This window comes from Macaca fascicularis, chromosome 10 (genome assembly GCF_037993035.2).
Source record: "Macaca fascicularis isolate 582-1 chromosome 10, T2T-MFA8v1.1".
In the NCBI taxonomy this organism is placed as follows: Eukaryota; Metazoa; Chordata; class Mammalia; order Primates; family Cercopithecidae; genus Macaca; species Macaca fascicularis.
In genome coordinates this window covers 34,195,500-34,209,881 of record NC_088384.1, presented here as the reverse complement: position 1 = coordinate 34,209,881, position 14,382 = coordinate 34,195,500, and the positions used below count along the sequence as shown (strand labels likewise).

The 14,382-nt window shown below is 50.3% G+C and overlaps 1 protein-coding gene across 29 annotated transcripts in view; it reads right to left on the bottom strand.

Annotated features, from left to right (window-relative positions):
* Nucleotides 1-14,382, bottom strand: part of MICAL3 (microtubule associated monooxygenase, calponin and LIM domain containing 3) — a 233,143-nt gene that overhangs the window by 200,755 nt on the left and 18,006 nt on the right. For 24 of the 29 annotated variants that reach the window (XR_010578455.2, XM_005568022.4, XM_045364043.2 and 21 more), the window contains exon 1: nt 9,849-9,973. The exons of 4 other annotated variants lie outside the window; for them this stretch is intronic. The gene's annotated coding sequence lies outside the window, so the exon portion shown is untranslated. Of the gene's footprint in view, nt 1-9,278; nt 9,615-9,848; nt 9,974-14,382 lie in introns of those variants that run through there. One more of the 29 variants, XM_074004493.1, reaches the window with a different exon arrangement.

The following is a 14,382-nucleotide window of genomic DNA, read 5'->3' as shown; positions in this document are numbered from 1 at the left end:
CAGGCGCCCGCCACCACGCCCGGCTAGTTTTTTGTATTTTTAGTAGAGACGGGGTTTCACCATGTTAGCCAGGATAGTCTCGATCTCCTGACCTCGTGATCCACCCGCCTCGGCCTCCCAAAGTGCTGGGATTACAGGCTTGAGCCACCGCGCCCAGCCGAAGAATTTAATTTCAAGCCAAGAAGTACAGATACACACTGGTTTATTTTGAAGATAAATCCACGTTTCCATACATTAACTTTGCCTGAAGGGTAAGAGATACCTTTAAGCCATGAACCCTTCCCCCGGGCTGGTGGTCATGCACAGAGGGAACTTGTCATTAGCAGCAAGTAAAGTGTCCTTCATGTTAGCCAGTCAGCTATATTAATATAGCAGGAAGCAGAGATTAGGTGTTTAACTCATTTCTAGAAGATATACGTAATTTCTGTTTGAATGGAACTGATCAAATGGAACCAAAGGTCTTAGAAAATAAAAGTTAAGACTCAAGCAAAACGGTATCTCACTCATCATATCCAGTAGTAAGAAGTCCTGTTAGGCCTTTTCCCACAATACATCAGCTTCCAAATACAGCACATGACAAAGAAATACTTCAGGAAGATGGAGGAATGGGGGGCTTGCTACCATGCTGGCTGATGACATTATCACAAGGCTCCAACCAGCTCCAAGGCCGTGGTAGACACAGCACCGTGGTCCTCGGGTTAGAAAGGAGCCTTAGAAGCAGCATGGACAATCTAATGCCCAAAGCATGGATGAGGCGCCTCCATGCCCAGGACTGCTCCCATCCACCGCTGCTACAGCACCCAGGAAAGGGCACAGCCCGCAAAAAAAAAAACGCTCCTCTAGGAAGGGCTGCCCGGTCCACTTGGGGCACCTACACCTCTCGATGAGTAGCTGGGCAAGGACAAGCACATTGAGAGCACCAGGTCCAAAGTGGTGACGGGCCCGAGGGCAGCCTGCAGGCAAGGGAAATGGTCCCAGCCTTTCCCGAGCCAAGTGCAGGGCTGGTCCTCAGGAAGGAGTTGCAAAGTGATCCTGTTTGCAAAACACAAACACTCCACAAACAGCAGCCACAGGGGGTAGGTAAATTCTAGAAATTCTCAATCTTATGTGCAAGAAATAAACAAAACCAAATCAAGAATATTTTACTAGTTAGCATAAATTTGCTTAGCACTCTATGTCCAGGGCTTCCTGGCCAGTTAAATCCAGGTTACTGCACTTGCATGGCTGACAATGCATCTAACCTCTTAGAAATATCAACCTCTTGCAGACACAGGCTGTCTTACCACGTGGCACTTACATACAACAGGTGCTCAATCAATGTGCTGAAAAAAGTCAGTGTGTAAAGGATCGCTAAAGTAGGAATCCCCTCTGCTCCCTGGCTCCCTGGGGGTGGTTGAGGCCCAGGGGCTTGTTTGTGTTCCCACCCTCCGCTAGGGCCTAGCGCGGTGCTCCTACGGTGCTCCTACACTCTGAGGGCCGATTCAAGCTGCCACCTGTGAATTTTTTCCCTGCCTCATATTGTCTTTTTCTGCCCCATTCCTCCTCCTTTTGCTCCCTCAACATTTATCTCACGGAATTTGGAGTTATTAGCTATGCACATTATTGGGTTTATGGCCCTTTACCTCACTGGAACAGTTTCCCTGCATAAAACAGGGTGAAAGGAACCTACCTGAAGACCAGAAATGAAGTGTGCGCAGTCTGGCCACGGGAAGGTGAAGTGGTCACTGTTACGACTCTCTTATATAATTGTCCACACACCCCACTGTCTAAAGGTGCTTAGAATACCAAAAGCAGAAAGTTTGTTTTTCCTACCCCTGCAAGGGTGGTTTTGAGAAAGCCTATCTGTTTTGGAAAGAAACTGACCCAAGCCCGTGTCACTAGTTAAAATATTTCCTTTTTCCTTTTTCTCAGGAAAATGGATGACTCTGACTAGTCATGGCCAAACTGGGTAAAAGGTTCTGTTCCATAAGTTCACGTGCCAATTACACACAGTGATGAGGATTCCCAGGTGGCTCCTTCTCTTTTTTTAATTTTTTTTTTTTTAATTTTACTTTAAGTTCCGGGATACATGTACAGAACGTGCAGGTTTGTTACACAGGTATACACGTGCCATGGTGGTTTGCTGCACCTATCAACTTGTCATCTAAATTTGAAGCCCCACACGCATTAAGTATTTGTCCTAATGCTCTCCCTCCCCTTGCCTTCCTCCACCTCCGGCCCAGCTCATTCTCTTAAAAGAACCATACATAAAGGACTTTAGCTGGGGCAATAATAGATCTGCTTGGGTTCCACAACTTGGGAATCAGAAGGAAGGGAAGGGCTTCCTCACCTTTTCCAGAAGCAAGGCTGCCCTCAGCACTCTCTGGATCCCAAGGCACAGCCCCAGGTCCCTGAATACACAGTGTCCTAAGTGCCCCCCTGGGAAGCCCCACTGCACCCACGCTCTCCTCCCAGTGCTTCAGAATTACCTCCTGACTCCACCCCCTGAGAAACAGGCCAGGAATATTTCAAGGAATACGCCAATTCACCTCAATGCACCTCTCCCGGCATTTCAGAGATAACTCCAGAGTGAAGAGAGGGAAATATGGAGGAGGGGTCTGAAGACAGCAAGGGGTGACCCCCAGGACGGAGATAACCCTGTGGAAGACGCCCAAGTCAGTTGCCCTCAACTGGTCTGCGAGAGTACGAATCCAAAACCCAATGTCTTCATCTAAATCCTGACGCCACCACGTTTTTTAGCCTTCTGTGCCCCACTTCCTAGTGTGAAAAGTAGAGATCATAACAGCACCCAGCCTGTCCGCTGTGGTGAGGACTGAGCGCATTAAGACACGTGGGCACTCAGGACAGAGCGTGGCACGGCTGATGGTCTCTAAGCATCTCTGCTGCTGCCATCGCTGCAGTGCTCATCAAGTGCCAGGTGCTGCTCTCCCACCCCGTCCCTGTCCCCTCACAGCCCAACAATTCCCAGCCACAACAAGGGGCTTTGTTGGTGGAGGAGGGAGGAATATGCTAGAACCTTTGTAAGCTGACTTTCTGTGGGCTGGGGACAGTCCATGCTAAAGGGTAGCTGCCATTCCCCCAGGGGCTGCAGGTGCCAGGAGTGAGCACTCTGCATCTTCCCCCCGACCAAGCTGCTCCTTCTCTCTTCCCAAGCTTCCAACACTGGCACCGGCCTCCCGGGACCCATGCCACCTCCAGACTTCAACTGGCAACCGAAAAGACAGGGGGCTGGGCGCAGTGGTTCATGCCCATAATCCCAGCACTTTAAGAGGTTAAGGCAGGAGGATCACTTGAGCCCAGGAGTTCAAAACCAAACTGGGCAACACAGAGAGAGCTTGTCTCTACACAAAATTTTAAAATTAGTCAGGTGTGGTGGTGTGGGCCTGCTGTCCCAGCTACTCAGGAGGCTGAGGTTGGGGGATGGCCTGGGCCCGGGAGGTTAAGGCTGCAGTGAGCCAAGATCATGCCACTCCAGCCGGGGCCACAGAGAAAGACCCTGTCTCCAAAAAAAAAAAAAAAAAAAAAAAAAAGAAGAAGCATGGGCAGGAGAGAGGAGAAGACTGGAACCCACTAAGGTTTCATTTCAGCTTTACATAGGAAAAGTCCATTAAAGCTACTAGTTAACCACATGGCTGTGCTGTCTGTCCCTCTCCTGCCAGAGTTAACCAGACCGAATCTCCTGCCAGAGTTAACCAGACTGAATCCTTCAGCAGATAAACAATTCAACAGACACCTGCAGATGTGCCTAATGCAGGAAGACTCCTCTGCTAGATTCCCTCACACATAACACACGTGCACTCATATGGGCGCTAGAGAGGCACGGCCTAACAGAACACGAAAAAGATACTGTTGTCCTTGCCAAGGTACTCACTGCTTAGCAGAAGCTCTTGCCCTTCCACTTCCACCTTTCATCAAGGTACAAGCCAACAGTCTCACTTCTTCTCTCTTCTTTAATCTGATTTCTGTCTTCCCTTTCTTCTTTCTTTCAAGAGACAGGGTCTCACTGTCACCCAGGCTGGAATGCAGTGGTGTAATTATAGCTCACTGCAGCTTCGAACTCCTGTCCTCAAGTGATCCTCCCACCTCAGTCTTCTGAGCAGCTGGGACTATAGGTGTACACCACCACACCAGGCTAATTTTTTAAATTTTTGTAGAGATAGGGTCTCACTGTGTTGCACAGGCTGTTCTCAAACTCCTGGCCTCAAGCAATACTCCTACCTTAGCCTCTCAAAGTGCTGGGATTACAGACGTGAGCCATTGCACTCAGCCTTTTATTTTAATTTTTTTTTTTGAGACAGCAGGGTCTTGCTCTGGCACCAAGGCTGGAATGCAGTGGTAAATCTCCGTTCACTGCAGCCTTGGCCTCCCAGGCTCAAATGACCCACCTACTTCATCCTCCTGAGTAGCTGGCACTACAGGTGTGCAACACCCACAGCCGGGTACTTTTTGTATTTTTTTTTGTAGAGACAGGGTTTCACCATGTTGGCCAGGTTGGTCTGGAACTCCTGACCTCAGGTGATCTGCCCGCCTCGGCCTCTAAAAGTGCTGCGATTACAGGTGTGAGCCACCATACCTGGCATCTTTCTTTTTTAAAACTGTGGCAATCATCTCTCCTCTGCTGAACTCGTCAATGAGAAAGTCATCGGGGCCAGGCGTGGTAGCTCACGCTTGTAATCCCAGCACTTTGAGAGGCGGAGGCAGGCAAACGGTTTGAGCCCAGCAGCTTGAGACCAGCCTGGGCAATGTCACAAAACCGTATCTCTACAAAAAATTTTTTAAATTAGCCAGGCTTGGTGGTGCACGTACAAAAAATTTTTAAAATTAGCCAGGCTTGGTGGTGCACGCCTGTAGTCTCAGCTACTCAGGCAGTCAAGGTTGCAGTGAACCATGATCGCACCACTGCACTCCAGCATAGGCGCCAGAGTGAAATGCTATCTCAATTAAAAAAAAAAATGCAACCAACTGCAGGGTTTGGGGTGACAGTTTCCTGGTCATTCCTCCCAGTTTCTTGATAGCGGTGCCTTTATAGCTAGAGATGACTAAAGCCCACCCCCAGGAAAACAGCAAGTCATGTACTACTGAGGCCCATGGGGGCAGAATGCTGTTCTCCCCAACGGAGCAACCCAAGCACCCCCCAACTCCATGGAATCAGAGTTGAAATCTGAAGAGTGGGACCAAAGATGACAGAGTGCGTGGCTGGAGAGAAGGGGAAGTCCACAGAGTTTAGGTAAATTTCTGAACCACATTCCCACCATGCCCACAATGTACTGCATTAAAGTACATTAGAAGCTAAAGACCAAAAAGGAATCAGATTTCCAACTCTGCCACCTAAAGTAGAACCCGAGAACCTTATCTACTGCACAGATTTTAGCACAAGTGCCTCCAGTTTCACAATTTCACCAGCAGCTTAAGCAAAATGGCCTGGACACTAAAGATGGTCTCTGGGTGTGAGTATCACTAATTTCCTCTGTCCACAAACCACTTTGATTCTCTTTGATTCTCTGATTCTCTCTGTCCCTAATCTCCCATCTAGTTTTTTGTTTGTTTGTCTGTTTTTGAGACAGTCTTGTTTTGTCACCAGGTTGGAGTGCTGGAGTGCAGTGGTGTGATCTCGGCTCACTACAACCTCGGTCTCCTGAGCTCAGGCAATCCTCCCACCTCAGCCTCCAGAATAGCTGGGATCACAGGTGCACACCACCATGCCCAGCTAATTTTCGTACTTTTTGTAGAGATAGGGTTTAGCTATGTTGCCCAGGCTGCTCTCAAACTACTGGCCTCAAGCAATCTGCCCACCTCATCTTCCCAAATTGTTGGGATTACAGGCATGAGCCACTGCGCCGGCCCATCTGGTCTTATTAAATACTTCATTCTCTGCAAATGCAGATGTTTTCTCAGTTCTGATTATTTTTTCTAAAGTAATGACCCTCCACCTGGCTAGACGAATGCTTCTAGCAAAGGAAAAGACCAGGGTGTGAAAACTGTACTGCAATAGAACATAACATAAAGCTCCGTCCAACCCCCACTACCCATCAGATCTGAGGTGGTGGCAGCAGCAGGCATCGGGGCTCTCAGGCTTGCCCATTAGTCATCCCTAAGGCCCATTAGCACACGGGTTAGGAGGAGCACACACTCTGGAATCAGAAAGTCCAGGATTGAGCCCAGTCTTCTCAAGGCTTTGTCACTCACTATCACTCCATTGACTTAGGACCTCACAAAACCTTGTCATGTGCAAAACTGGGGATAGTAAGTTCTACCTTGAATGTTGTTGTGAGGAATAAACGAGGTAATGTCTACGCAGCACCTAACACAGATTCCTGCAGATAAACACTCAATAAATGTTAACTATCATCCACTATCTAGTCATCAGAAAAGCACAATGATCTGGGATCTTTAACTTCTTCCGCTTCCAAAAAAAAGAAAGAAAAGAAAAAAGAAAAAGATGTGTGGATTTTTCTCCCCCTAAAGGTACCAGTGAAGTGAAACTTAAGAAGGAAAACCTGGGCCGGGCGCAGTGGCTCATGCCTGTAATCTCAGCACTTTGGAAGGTCAAGGTGGGCGGATCACCTGAGGTCAGGAGTTCAAGACCAGCCTGACCAACATGGTGAAACCCTATCTCTACTAAAAATACAAAAAATTAGCCGGGTGTGGTGGCAGGTGCCTGTAGTCCCAGCTACTTGGGAGGCTGAGGCAGGGGAATCGCTTGAACCCAGGAGGCAGAGTGCACGAGCCAAGATCGCGCCACCGCACTCCAGCCTGGGCACAACAGAGCAAGAGACTCTGTCTCAAAAAAAAAAAAAAAAAAGGAAGAAAAATCCAATTCAAATCCCACTTCAGGGACTAACTCGTTTGCAACTTAAAGCAAATCATGTCACCTCCATTTCCTTGCCTATAAAATGGGAATAATAGACCCTACTAAACTTTGACGACCTCAGAGATGAGTAAGAATCAATTAGATAACAGGTCACGAAAAAGTTTTCACTTCCTCAAATAAACAGCAACAAGTAGTAAATCCAGAGCATAATAATAATAATAATTTTATATATATATATATATTTTTTTTTTTTTGAGATGAAGTCTCACTCTGTAGCCCAGGCTTGATCTCAGCTCACTGCAACTTCCACCTCCCGATTCCCGGTTAAGCAGTTCTGCCTCAGCCTCCCCAGTAGCTGGGGTTACAGGCACGCAACATCACGGCCAGCTAATTTTTGTATTTTTAGTAGAAACGGGGTTTCACTATGTTGGCCAGGCTAGTCTTGAACTCCTGACCTTGTGATACGCCCGCCTCGGCTTCCAAAAGTGCTGGGATTACAGGCGTGAGCCACTGCGCCGGGCCAAGAGCATAATTATTATTAAAATGCCAGGTCCCATAATATCATGGAACAAAAATAAGTCAGTGATGACTCTTACTTTTTCTAGAACATTAGGTTTGATGGCCCTTTGGTCTGTTCACATGAAATCTGCTACAAGCTGGAGGAGGCAAATGGCTGCTCCCAGCAGATCCCAGTTCAGAGGCACGGCCCAGCAAAGCTAGCACTCTGCCAATGGTCAGGCTTCGACCATCCTGGGCCACTTCTCAGATGCCAGTGCCAGGAGAAATTAGGTGATTCATCTGGTTCCACCTGGACATGTGAAACCAACGACAACCAAAATCCTCACCTGCAGGACTACTCCACAGACACAGGAAAGGGTCCACTTTGACCCTCTGCTCTTCTGTACTGAATGGTGCACCACTCTTCCAAGGCATGTGCCATCCTTCCTTTAAAGCGCAATGCATGATCCAGGAGGAAGAGCTCAATTTTTCCTTATTTTTACTTCTAGGTCCAAGACGTGAGTTTCATTTTTAATCTACCACGGAAATGTCTGAAGAGCTGGGAGTTTGAGTGGGAGGAGGAATGGGGGGCACCTCAACTCCCTAATTTAAAAACAGGCATGCAACCAAAACTGCATCCGATTTCATCATCCCCAGGTCTCTCAAACCCAAGGAAGAGAGGAAAAATGACCTTGTTGAACATCTGCTATGTGCCAAGGACTGTGCTAAGTTCATCACGCACATTATTTCCAAAGCCCATTTTCTCTTCCACACCTAGTAACACCATGGAATAACCATCACGGAACAGGATCATCCCAGGTCGGGGGGTGGGGGGAAGAATCACAATATGCAGTCAAGCTTAAGACGTTTCAAATGTTAGCGTCGTAAACACAAATAAACAGCCTTGACGGAGGAACTAGATCTAAGTTCCGAAACATCCTTTACAGGAGAGACACCCAAACCATGTCTTTCCTATAACTATACAATTGGCTCATGCTATTGAATACACTATCAAAAAGACTTAAAACTTTTAAAGCCTGGAGCACAAGAAGAACTCACTCTAGGACTCGAACAATCTGGGGCCGGGTTTCTGACCTGAGAAGTACATCTGGCAATCACATACGGAATGAACGGCATCCCCTGAGAGGGCTGCAGAGAGGTGCTCACGGGAGAAGGCAACCACAGTGAACTGGCCTGTGCGCGGCCAGGGAACCAGAAGGCGGAGCTTTCCCGCAGGCGGCAGCGACTGTAGGAAGACGTCTTTCTCAGCTTAGAACCTAGTTCATCCTCATCCCTGGGGTACAACGACTGTCTATGGAGCAAAGTGTCAGATGGGGCCAAATACACATTGGTGGCCCGATATTCAAATGTCATCCTCTCCATGCACATCCCACTAAAAACAAGCTTAGGGAAAAGGCAAACAAACAAAAGCTGTCCACCTGTCCACAGTTGACCTTCATTCCTCTGCATCAACCCGTTTCACATAAATCACAGTTAACATCTGCACTAAACACCATTAAAAGAACACAAATGTGGTTTGAACTCTTGGACATACTTTCTCTGCATTCAGAGTCAGGAAAATCAGCCAAGATATGGGGCTGGTCCCCGCCCCTTAACGGGATGCGGCACAGAGGCCTTGCCTGAGGGGCCTGCCAGACCCCTTCTTCCCCGCTAATCACTGAGCACGTGGGGTGGCGGCTCACCAGTGCCCCATGCCAGGCGGAGGCTCTGGCTGCAGCTGGCTTTCTGCTAGGCCAGGCAAGCCCGGCTCCGTGTAGGGCTCCTCAAGGTGGTTTTTAAGTTGGGAATTTCCAATGTGCCCCGGAGACCTCCAAGAGTGCGGTCCCCTCGGAAGGCAGCTAGGGAAGGGGTGTCACTGAGACCAGAGGCGCAGGCGGCTGCCATTGCCCGGCCGCACCCACCGCCCCCACAAATCGAAAGGCGCGCCAGGGTCCTCTCAGCCACCTACCTGCCAGGGTCGCAGGAGCCCACCCTTGGCACACGCCAGCGCCAGGCCGGGGCAGCGGGACGGGGAGGCCCCGGGGGCCGGGTCGCGGAGGAAGGACCCGACGGAGCCTCGGCCCCGAGCCTGCGGACTCCAGTAAACACAGAGACCTCCCCCGCCCCAAAAATCCCCCCATCCAGCGCCGGGCTAAGCCCCCTCCCTCCGCCTCACGCCTGACGCGGCAGCGTCCCCGTGGTTCCCCGCGTCTGCTGCCCGGGAACTCGGGACCCGCCGGCGCAACTGGCGGCGCATCCTCCGGCGGGAGGCGACCACACGGGAACGCGGGGCGGGGGCTTCCTCGCGGCCCGCCGGCCGGGCGCAGGGCTATAAGCGCCGCCGGAAGGAGGCGCCCGCGCCGCGGCGGGTCCCGGCCTCAGCGCTGCCCCGGCGGGAGGCTCGGCGCGCGTCAGCTCGCGGGGCCACCCGCTCCAGAGCCGCCTGCCGGGGCCAGCCCGGGGCCCGAGACCCCGAGCTCGGGCGCGAGCACGATGCGGCTCCCCGGGGGCAGTTGGAGTCCCGAATCCCCGTCCTTACCTCTGCCTCATGCTGCGGTGTCCCTCAGCGCCGGCGTCACCGTGGTCGGGCAGTGCTGCCCTGTCCCGCAGCCCAGGCGTCCGGCGCGGTAAGCAGCAGCCGGAGCAGCCGCGCAGCCGGGGGATGGGCGGGCACATGGAAGGGCGGGGGTTGCGGCCCTCGGGCCGGACCACAGGACCCCAGCCTCGGGGGCGAGAGATCTCGGCGCACCTCGAAAACTGGCACGCGGCCCCCGTCTTGAGGGACCCCGTTGCTAACTGCACGCTCGGCCTTGCCAGAATCTCACGGGATATGTGCAAAAGGAAAAGAAATAAGCTGTCGCCACGCCCTTCGTCCTCTCCGTCCCCCCGCAGGGTCCATATGGTACATTCCTCAAAGCCCAACGGGAGACGGGAAAGACGTGATTGGTTGGGAATCTTGGAAGGGGCGAGAAGCCACATGAAGTGGCCAATGGAGAAACCCGGTGGGCATATCAAAGCCTGCCAGCGGAGAGAAGACAGGATGTATTTAAAGGGGACTTGTCGGCCGGGCGTGGTGGCTCACGCCTGTAATCCCAACACTTTGGGGAGCCAGCAGCGGGCGGATGACTTGAGGTCAAGAGTTCAAGACCAGACTGGCCAACGTGATGAAACCCTGTCTGTACTGAAAATACAAAAATTAGACGGGCGCGGTTGCACGGGCCTGTAGTCCCAGCTACTCTGGAGGCTGAGGCAGGAGAATCACTTGAACCAGGGAGGCAGAGGTTGCAGTGAGCCGAGATGGTGCCACTGCACTCCAACCTGGGCAACAGAACAAGACTCCATCTAAATAAATAAAAAATAATAATAAAGGAGACTTGTTTGTTGCTCTTAGCTGCCACAAAGTGAAACTAGAATTTTCATTCTGACACTGTACAGATGGGAAGCAAAGAGGTTAGGGGAAATTTCATATTTTTGGAGGAGGGCGCTAAGAGAAAATACAGAGCAGAGGCCAGGTGCGGTGGCTCACACCTGTAATCCCAGCACTTTGGGAGGCCGAGGCGGGTGGATCACAAGGTCAGGAGTTTGAGGCCAGCCTGACCAACGTGGTGAAACCCCATCTCTACTAAAAATACAAAAATAGCCAGGCATGGTGGCACGCGCCTGTAATCTCAACTTCTTAGGAGGCTGAGGCAGGAGAATCACTTGAACCCAGGAGGCAGAGGTTGAACTGAGCGCAGATCGTGCCACTGCACTCCAGCCTGGACAACAGAGCGAGACTCTGTCTAAAAAACTAAAAGAAAAAGAAAATATAGAGCGAATTGAACCAAATATATCTGTATGACCTTGAGCAGGTAAGTCCAACCCTCGGCCTCAGTTTCATCATCTGGTCCAGTAAGGATACTGGACTGCACTTGGTGTCTCACAGCCTTCACTGACTTCATGTGGGATCCTATCATCCTTTGCACGGGAATAGCAATACCTGCAAATATTCTTCAACTTTGGGCACAATCCACCATCTTAAAGAACTTTAGGCCCGGCGCGGTGGCTCACGCCTGTAATCCCAGCACTTTGGGAGGCCGAGGCAGGCAGATCACGAGGTCAGGAGATCGAGACCATTCTGGCTAGCACGGTGAAACCCCATCTCTTCTAAAAATACAAAAACAAAATCAGCCAGGCGTAGTGGCGGGCGCCTGTGGTCCCAGGTACTCGGGTGGCTGAGGCAGGAGAATGGCGTGAACCCGGGAGGCAGAGCTTGCAGTGAGCCAAGAGTGTGCCACTGTACTCCAGCCTGGGTGACAGAGCGAGACTCTGTCTCAAAAAAAAAAGAACTTTAGTTGAAAGTGGATAGACTCTCTGATACCTACTTTCAGCGACAGTATCTACCCCACCTTTGGTAAAGGCGAAGCCAGTCTGCTTTCCGGGCCCCTCATCTCTTAGAGAAGAATATTCTTGTTATATGTGGAGCCCACCTCCAAGTAGTTCATAATTTCTACTTCTCCAAGAGGCACCCCTTTCTCTTCCTTCTCCCTTCCTTCTCATAATCAGAGCTTCGATTAATAATTCATCCACCCAATGAGCTATCCACAATTCCTGCCTTCAGCAACAAACCCCACTGCTCACCCCTCCGAGAGCTGCCAAAGTGCTTGTCCCTAACTCAGTCTGTGACACGCCATTCAACCACACATGGCCAATTGTGCTTTCAAGCTCACTACAAGCCAAATTTCAGACTTTCTAACCATTCCTTGGGGCCTGCTTGGTTTTAGAGTTTTACACCAGCCTGCTAGGCTTACAGTTTGGCTACCAAGCTTCAGCTCCACCTTCTTTATTTCAGAACTTTTCAACTTCCCACAACTTCCCAACAGCTGGTCACCCCACCCCCACTCAACCAGCTTCCAAATCATGTAGGGTGTCTGGGATGCCCTTCCTTTTTTTTTTTTTTGGATGGAGTCTCACTCTGTTGCCCAGGCTGGAGTGCAGTGGTGCAGCTCGGCTCACTGCAAGCTCCGCCTCCCAGGTTCACACCATTCTCCTGCCTCAGCCTCCTGAGTAGCTGGGACTACAGGCGCCCACCACTACGCCTGGCTAATTTTTTCTGTTTTAGTAGAGATGGGATTTCACCGTGTTAGCCAGGGTGGTCTCAATCTCCTGACCTCATGATCTGCCCACCTCAGCCTCCCAAAGTGCTGGGATTACAGGCATGAACTACCGCGCCTGGCCTTCCTTTTTTTTTTTTTTTTTTTGACATGGAGCCTCACTCTGATGCCAGTCTGGAGTGCAGTGGCGCGATCTCAGCTCACTGAAACCTCCGCCTCCTGGGTTCAAGTGATTCTCCTGCCTCAGCCTCCCGAGTAGCTGGGACTACAGACATCCACCTCCACACCCAGCTAATTTTTGTATTTTAGTAGAGACAGGGTTTCACCATGTTGGCCAGGATGGTCTCGATCTCTTGACCTCATGATCTGCCTGCCTCGGCCTCCCAAGGTGCTGGGATTACAGGCATGAGTCACTGCGCCCAGCCCCTGGGATACGCTTTCTAATAGCTCCAGATAACTAATCTTCCAACTATAATCGAAAGAGTTCCAGAAAGTGCATTCCTCCATGAAGCCTTCCAGATTGATTACCAGAAGCTGCTAGCTTACAGAGCTCCCATTTCTACTCTGTGCCATGCCATAACCCAACTGTCCATGCTCTCTGCCCCAATATACATTTCTTGTTTTTTCTTTTTCTTTTGAGACTGAGTTTCGCTCTTGTTGCCCAGGCTGGAGTGCAATGGCATGATCTCGGCTCACCGCAACCTCCGCCTCCTGGGTTCAAGCGATTCTCCTGCCTCAGCCGCCTGAGTAGCTGGAATTATAGGCATGCGCCACTACACCCACCTAATTTTGTATTTTTAGTAGAGACGGGGTTTCTCCATGTTGGTCAGGCTGGTCTCGAACTCCCAACCTCAGGTAGATCTGCCCACCTCGGCCTCCCAAAGTGCTGGGATTATAGGCGGGAGCCACCACGCCCGGCCAATATACATTTCTTATTGACAAATTTCCCTGTCTCCCTGCTGGCTGCAGCAGCAGCAGCCACAGCTTACATTTATTAAGTGCTCACTATGTGCTAGGTACTGTTGGGAAGTGTTTGCCTGCATTATTTCATTTCACCCTCATATCAACTCTGTGATGTTCCATTATTATTCCCATTAGTACCGTTTCGCCCTCCTGAGGAAAACACGAGAGCTTAGTGAAACTGATCTGCCCGAGTGCACACAGAGGTCTGACATTTAGTGTCCCCCCGCCATAACTCCACAACGCAATACTGTCTTGAGTTTCTTGAGAATCTACTGCATGCCAGATGAAAGATAATCTCATATATTTACTTATTCATTTTTAATTTTTTTTTTTTTTTTTTGAGACAGGGTCATACTCTGTCACCCAGGCTAGAGTATAGTGGCACAATCTCAGCTCAATGCAACCTCTGCCTCCTGAGTTTAAGTGATTCTTGTGCCTCAGCCTCCTGAGTAGCTGAGATTACAGGCTTGTGCCACCACGCCTGGCTATTTTTTGTATTTTTAGTAGAGATATCTTTAGTAGAGACTATCTTGGCCAGGCTGGTCTCGAACTCCTGACCTCAGGTGATCCACCTGCCTCAGCCTCCTAAAGTGCTGGGATTACAGGTATAAGCCACTGCACCAGGCCTCATACATTTATATTACGTTTACATTTATTTCTATACCTACAATATCATTTCAGTCTCGAAACAGTCATGTGAGGAGAGTTGGTAGAGTCTATTCACAGATGAGGAAGGAAACTGCAGCTCAGAGAGCATGACCGTTTGGCTAAGGTAGCAAGGCTGGTAAGTAACTGAGCCTGGCTTTCCACACTGCATTCTTTCCACTGCAATTCCTGCTCCCTGCATGAACACAACCTTTTTGCATGTAACAACCAGAGAGGAAACAAATACAAAATAGCAAAACCGAAGCTGCAGGGTTTAGGGAGTGTGGTACAAGGAGCGCCCCCAGGGGTCAGAAAACAAGCCAAAGAAGACTTCGGTGAAGGGGGAGAATCACTGTGGACTTCTTTATACTG